The sequence below is a fragment of the Artemia franciscana genome, chromosome 11 (assembly GCF_032884065.1).
Source record: "Artemia franciscana chromosome 11, ASM3288406v1, whole genome shotgun sequence".
In the NCBI taxonomy this organism is placed as follows: Eukaryota; Metazoa; Arthropoda; class Branchiopoda; order Anostraca; family Artemiidae; genus Artemia; species Artemia franciscana.
Genome location: NC_088873.1, coordinates 19,255,161 through 19,263,737, shown reverse-complemented (window position 1 = coordinate 19,263,737; position 8,577 = coordinate 19,255,161).

Here is an 8,577-nt window from a genome sequence, read left to right as displayed (position 1 = left end):
TATATATATATATATATATATATATATATATATATATATATATATATATATATATATATATATATATATATATATATATATATAATATATATATATATATATATATATATAATATATATATATATATATATATATATATATATATATATATATATATATATATATATATATATAATATATATATATATATATATATATATATATATATATATACACATATATATATATATATATATATATATATATATATATATATATATATATATATATATATATATATATATATATATATATATATATATATATATATATATATATATATATATATATATATATATATATATATATATATATATATATATATATATATATATATATATATATACTAGCTGTTGGGGTGACGCTTCGCGCCACCCCAACACCTAGTTGGTGGGGGCGCTTTGCCACCCCCCCCAGCCCCCACCGCGCGCGTAAGTCGTTTCGCGCCATATTAGTTACGCGCCATTGTAGTTGTGTCCCTGTGTCCCACCTGTGAATATAGAAAGATAATAATATATATATATATATATGTTTTTAACTACGCAAGTTTACTACGTAAAACTTGCGAATATACAACATTCTTCGATGTCCCATTGTCTGTGCATATAAATAGATTGTCAGGTTTATCGACTCTTGAACAGGCAACATAAAATTGTCCATGGGAAAAACAATCCGTATTCAGATCTATACCTGATAATTCTAATGATTGCCCTTGAGCTTTGTTGATGGTGATTGCTAATCGAACATTCCCTGTGTCCCCGTAGTCATTTATATATCCCCCGGTGCCCCCGGCATCCACCTTGTAGTTGTGTCCCTGTGTCCCGGTCGTAACTTATATTCCCAGTATCCCGGTCGTCATTTGTGTCCCAGTGTCCCAGTCTGTAATTTCTCTTCGAGCGTCCCGGTCGTCATTTATATTCCCTGTGTCCCGGTGTCCCGGTCGTCATTTGTGTCCCGGTGTCCCGGTCTGTAATTTATCTTTGAGTGTCCCGGTCGTCATTTATATCTCCCGGTCGTTATTTGTGTCCCAGGTGTCCCAGTCTGTAATTTCTCTTTGAGTGTCCCGGTCGTCATTTATATTCCCTGTGTCCCGGTTTTTAGTTTTCTTTTTCTCCTTTATTTTTTAGTTTTTTTCCTTTTTTAGTTTTTTTTTCTTTTTCAGTTTTTAGTTTTTTTATTAGTTTTTAGTTTTTTTTTCTTTTTAGTTTTTTTTTTTTGTAGTTTTTGCCTTTTTTATTTTTTTTTTTTTTTTTTTAGTTTTTTACTTTTTTTTATTTTTTTTTAGTTTTTTTGCTCTTATAGTTTTTTTAGTATTTTTTTTAGTTTTTTTGTAGTTTTTACCTTTTTTAGTTTTTTTCTTCTTTTGTATTAATGCTAAAGCCAAGGTTCGAACCTGGAACCTCTCGGACCTGGAACCTGGAACATAACGCTTTTTAACGCTTTTTGAGCAGAAAAAATAAGTTGTCTGTGTGTTATGTCTGTCGAGTGACGTCATGTCATCATGTCGTCATGAAGTTAGTTGTCGTCATGTTTGTTATGACGATGATGTCATTAAAAGTATTTAAGAAAATCATTCAAAGACAAATTTTTAATTGTAAGCAGATCGTGGACGGAAAAATGTTTAATTGTAAAATGACTGAAGAACCTACAATGGCAACAGCCGAGGAAGCTGCTCAAAGAGTCTATGCCAAAAAACTTGCGGCTGATAGAGAAAGTAAGAAAAGAAAGCGTGCCGAGGAATCACAAGAACAGCAAGAAAACAGGCTTGCGGCTGATAGAGAAAGTAAGAAAAGAAAGGGTGCCGAGGAATCACAAGAACATCAAGAAAACAGGCTTGCGGCTAAAGAACGCAAAACCGCGCAGTTAGATGAAAATCCACCTGGACAGCGAGAGTCAAAACATATCAAAACTGAAAATGATAGCGAAGATGATTGGGTTTGGGATTTTGACTTGGATAAGGTCATCAATGCCTACGAGATTTTAGTTAAAAAAACAAAGGTTTGGCGATATGTATTTCATAGTGACGCTGAAAAATAAAGAAGAAAAAGAAAACTGAAAAAAGAAAAAAGGTAAAAAACTGAAAAGAAAAAAACACTCAAAGAGAAATTACAGACCGGGACACAAATGACGACCGGAACAGAGGGAATATAAATGACGACTGGGACACTCAAAGAGAAATTACAGACTGGGATACCGGGACACAAATGACGACCGGGACACAGGGAATATAAATGACGACCAGGACACAGGTATTTAAGAAAATCGCTCAAAGACAAATTTTTAATTGTAAGAAGATCGTTGAAAGAGAAATTTCTAATTGTAAAATGACTGAAGAACCTACAATGGCAACAGCCGAGGAAGCTGCTCAAAACGAATGTATTCAAGCCGAACTAGCTGAGTTGGTAAAGCGTTATGTTCCAGGTTCTAGGTCTGAGAGGTTCCAGGTTCGAACCTTGGCTTTAGCATTAATACAAAAGAAGAAAAAAAAAAACTAAAAAAAGCTAAAAAACTAAAAAAACTAAAAAAAGGTAAAAAACTAAAAAAGAAAAAAAAACTAAAAAAAGGTAAAAGCTACAAAAAAAACTAAAAAGAAAAAAAAACTGAAAAAGAAAAAAAACTTAAGAAAGGAAAAAAACTGAAAAATAAAGGAGAAAAAGAAAACTAAAAGCCGGGACACAGGGAATATAAATGACGACCGGGACACTCAAAGAGAAATTACAGACTCACACTGGGACACAAATAACGACCCGGAGATATAAATGACGACCGGGACACTCAAAGAGAAATTACAGACCGGGACACTGAGACACAAATGACGACCGGGACACAGGGAATATAAATGACGACCGGGACGCTCAAAGAGAAGTTACAGACTGGGACACAAATGACGACCGGGATAAAGGGAATATAAATGACGACCGGGACACAGGGACACAACTACAACGGAGATGCCAGGGGCACAGGGGGATATATATATGACAACGGGGACACAGGGAATGTTCGATTAGCAATCACCATCAACAAAGCTCAAGGGCAATCATTAGAATAATGAGGTATAGATCTAAATACGGATTGTTTTTCCAATGGACAATTTTATGTTGCATGTTCAAGAGTCGGTAAACCTGACAATCTATTTATATGCACAGACAATGGGACAACAAAGAATGTTGTATATTCGCAAGTTTTACGTAGCTAAAAACATATATATATCTATAACGAAAAGAGAAATCTTTTCTCTTTTATCTATATTCACAGGTGGGACACAGGGGCACAACTACAATGGTGCGTAACTAATATGGCGCGTAACGACTTACGTGCGCGGGGGGTTTGGGGGGGCGGGAAGTGCCCCCACCAACTAGGTGTTGGGGTGGCGCGAAGCGCCACCCCAACAGCTAGTAGATATATAAAAATAAGTTGTATGTCTGTTACACTATGTCTGTTACGCCAGATTATATTTTCTATATATATAAAAATAAATCGTATGTATTTTTGTGTTGAGGGTTTGCATATGACGTCTGAAAAATAAAGAAGAAAAAGAAAACTGAAAAAAGAAAAAAAGGTAAAAAACTAGAAAAAAACTAAAAAGAAAAAAAAAGAAAAAAAAAAAGAAAATAAAATAAAAAAAAACTAAAAAAAGAAAAAGAAAAAACATAAAAAAAAAATAAAAAAAGGTAAAAAAACTAAAAAGAAAAAAAAACCTAAAAAAAAACTAAAAAAGCTAAAAAAGCTAAAAAACTAAAAAAAAAGAAAAAACTAAAAAAGAAAAAATTGAAAAGGAAGAGAAAACATATCTATCTTCTATATATCTATATATATAAAAATAAGTTGTCTGTCTGTGTGTCTGTCTGTCAGGTGACGTCATGTTTCTGTGTCGACTGACGTCATGAAGTTAGTTGTCGTCATTTTTGCTATGACGGTGACATCATTAATGGTATTTAAGACATGCGTTCACGGAAAAATGTTTAATTGTAAAATGACTGAAGAACCTACAATGGCAACAGCCGAGGAAGCTGCTCAAAGAGTTTATGCCAAAAAACTTGCTGCTGATAGAGAAAGTAAGAAAAGAAAGCGTGCCGAGGAATCACAAGAACAGCAAGAAAACAGGCTTGCAGCTGATAGAGAAAGTAAGAAAAGAAAGCGTGCCGAGGAATCACAAGAACAGCAAGAAAACAGGCTTGCGGCTAAAGAACGCAAAACCGCGCAGTTAGATGAAAATCCACCTGGAAAGCGAGAGTCAAAACATATCAAAACTGAAAATGATAGCGATGATGATTGGGTTTGGGATTTTGACTTGGATAAGGTCATCAATGCCTATCAGAGTTAAGTTAAAAAACAAAGGTTCGGCGATATGTACTTCATAGTGACGCTGAAAAATAAAGAAGAAAAAAAAACTGAAAAAATGTAAAAAACTAAAAAAAACTAAAACGAAAAAACACTCAAAGATAAATTACAGACCGGGACACAAATGACGACCGACACAGAGGGAATATAAATGACGACCAGGAACCTCAAAGAAAAATTACAGACTGGGACACCCGGACACAAATCACGACCAGGAATATAAATGACGACCGGGACACAGGGACACAACTACAACGGGGACGCCGGGGGCACAGGCGGGATATATAATTGACGACTGAGACACAGGGATTGTTTGAATAGAAATTACAGACCGGGACATCGGGACACAAATGACGACCGGGACACTGGGACACAGGGAATATAAATGACGACCGGGACACTCAAAGAGAAAATACAAACTGGGACACCAGGACACACATGACGACCGGGACACAGGGAATATAAATGCTATTTGTATGCACAGACAATGGGACAGCGTAGAATGTTGTATATTCGCATGTTTTACGTAGTTAAAAATATATATTTATATCTATCTCTATTCACAGGTGGGACACTGGGACACAGCTACAATGGCGCGTAACTAATATGGCGCGTAACGACTTACGCGCGCGGGGGGGCTTGGGGGGGCGCGAAGCGCCCCACCAACTAGCTGTTGGGGTGGCGCGATAGAAATTACAGACCGGGACACCGGGACACAAATGACGACCGGGACACTGGGACACAGGGAATATAAATGACGACCGGGACACTCAAAGAGAAAATACAAACTGGGACACCAGGACACAAATGACGACCGGGACACAGGGAATATAAATGCTATTTATATGCACAGACAATGGGACAGCGAAGAATGTTGTATATTCGCATGTTTTACGTAGTTAAAAATATATATTTATATCTATCTCTATTCACAGGTGGGACACAGGGACACAGCTACAATGGCGCATAACTAATATGGCGCGTAATGACTTACGCGCGCGGGGGGGGGGGGGGCTTGGTGGGGCGCGAAGCGCCCCACCAACTAGGTGTTGGGGTGGCGCGAAGCGCCACCCCAACAGCTAGTATATATATATAAATAAGTTGTATATCTGTTACATTATGTAATTTTCTATATATATAAAAATAAGTTGTATGTATTTTTGTGTTGAGGGTTTGCATATGACGTCCTGAAAAATAAAGAAGAAAAAGAAAACTGAAAAAAGAAGAATGTAAAAAAAAAAACTAAAAAAAGAAGAAAAAATTAAAAATTATAAAAATTAAAAAAAGAAAAAACCTAAAAATAAAAAACCTAAAAAAATAAAATAAAGGTAAAAAACTAAAAAAAAAAACTAAAAAAAGCTAAAAACCAAAAAAAAGGTTTATTATAAATTGTTGAGCTTTAGCATGCTTGGCACGTAAAGATTTTTCCAAGTGTCAATGTTAGAATGAACATTGACAAATTGAAAAACTTTGAAAAAGATAAAAAAAAAAAAATAATTAAAGCACGTTTGATTTTTGTATGTTTTAGGTTTGCATATGACCTAAAAAGAAAAAAAAACTAAAAAAAAGGACAAAAAATACAAAGGAAAAAAACTAAAAAGAAAAAAAAGTAAAAAAACTAAAAAACCTACAAAACTAAAAAATAGAAAAAACTAAAAAAGAAAAAAATTAAAGCATGTTTTTTTTTTGTATGTTTGAGCGTTTGTATATGACATCCGAAAAATAAAGAAGAAAATGAAAACTAAAAAAGAAGAAAAACATAAAAAAACTAAAAAAATAAAAAAATAAAAAAATAAAAAAGGTAAAAAAGGTAAAAACCTAAAAAGAAAAAAGCTAGGAAAGCTACAAAACTAAAAAAAAAGAAAAACTAAAAAAGAAAAAAAAAAATGAAAAAAAGAAAAAACTAAAAAACAAAAAAAAAGAAAAACTAAAAAAAAGAAAAAAACTAAAAAAGAAAAAACTAAAAAAGGAAAAACTAAAAAAGAAAAAACTAAAAAATAAAAAACTAAAAAAGAAAAAAAAATAAAAAAAGAAAAAAATTAAGAAAGAAAACAAATCAATAAAAAGAAGAAACTAAAAAAAAAGAAAAACCAAGAAAAGAAAAAAACTAAGAAAAGAAAAAACTAAAAAAGAAAAAACTAAAAACGAAACTATATCCATATACATAAAAATAAGTTGTATATATGCATGTTTGTTTGTTTGTGGGTTTGTTTGTGGCGTCACTATAAGTATATAAGGCTTTATAAATGACGTTATTATAAGATGATACTACAGACCGGGACACAAATGACGATCGGGACATAGGGAATATAAATGACCGACCGGGACACTCAAAGAGAAATTACAGACAGGGACACCGGGACACAAATGACAACCGGGACACCGGGACAGAGGGAATATAAATGACGACCAGGAGAGTCAAAGAGAAATTACAGACTGGGATACCGGGACACAAATGACGACCGGGACACAACTACAACGGGGACGCCGGGGGGCACAGGGGGATATATAAATGACGACGGGGACACAGTGAATGTTCGATTAGCAATTACCATCAACAAAGCTCAAGGGCAATCGTTAGAAAAATGCGGTATAGATCTGAATACGGATCGTTTTCCCATGGACAATTATATGTTGCATGTTCAAGAGTCGGTAAACCTGACAATCTATTTATATGGACAGACAACGGGACAGCGAAGAATGTTGAATATTCGGAAGTTTTACGTAGTTGAAAATTAATATATATATATGTATATATATATATATATATATATATATATATATATATATATATATATATATATATATATATATATATATATATATATATCTATATATATAAAAATAAGTTGGTTGTCTGTCTGTCTGTGGATCAGGTGACGTCATGTTTCTGTGTTGACTGACGTCATGAAATTAGTTGTCGTCATTTTTGCTTTGACGGTGACGTCATTAATGGTATTTAAGACATGCGTTAATGCGTTCACGCTGCTGATAGAGAAAGTAAGAAAAGAAAGCGTGCCGAGGAATCACAAGAACAGCAAGAAAACAGGCTTGCAGCTGATAGAGAAAGTAAGAAAAGAAAGCGTGCCGAGGAATCACAAGAACAGCAAGAAAACAGGCTTGCAGCTGATAGAGAAAGTAAGAAAAGAAAGCGTGCCGGGGAATCACAAGAACAGCAAGAAAACAGGCTTGCGGCTAAAGAGCGCAAAACCGCGCAGTTAGATGAAAATCCACCAGGAAAGCGAGAGTCAAAACATATCAAAACTGAAAATGATAGCGATGATGATTGGGTTTTGGATTTTAACTTGGATAAGGTCATCAATGCCTACTAGATTTAACTTAAAAAACAAAGGTTCGGCGATATGTACTTCATATTGACGCTGAAAAATAAAGAAGAAAAAAAAAATGAAAAATGTAAAAAACTAAAAAGAAAAAACACTCAAAGATAAATTACAGACCGGGACACAAATGACGACCGACAAAGAGGGAATATAAATGACGAACAGGAACCTCAAAGAAAAATTACAGACTGGGACACCCGGACACAAATCACGACCGGGAATATAAATGACGACCGGGACACAGAGACACAACTACAACGGGGACGCCGGGGGCACAGGCGGGATATATAATTGACGACTGAGACACAGGGATTGTTTGAATAGAAATTACTGACCGGCACACAAATGACGACCGGGACACTGGGACACAGGGAATATAAATGACGACCGGGACACTCAAAGAGAAATTACAAACTGGGACACCAGGACACAAATGACGACCGGGACACAGGGAGTATAAATGCTATTTATATGCACAGACAATGGGACAGCGAAGAATGTTGTATATTCGCATGTTTTAAGTAGTTAAAAATATATATTTATATATATCTCTATTCACAGGTGGGACACAGGGACACAGCTACAATGGCGCGTAACTAATATGGCGCGTAACGACTTACGCTCGCGGGGGGGCTTGGGGTGGCGCAAAGCGCCCCACCAACTAGGTGTTGGGGTGGCGCGAAGCGCCACCCCAACAGCTAGTATATATATATATATATATATATATATACATATGCATATATATATATATATATATATATATATATATATATATATATATATATATATATATATATATATATATATATATATATATATATATATATATATATATATATCTTTCTATATTCACAGG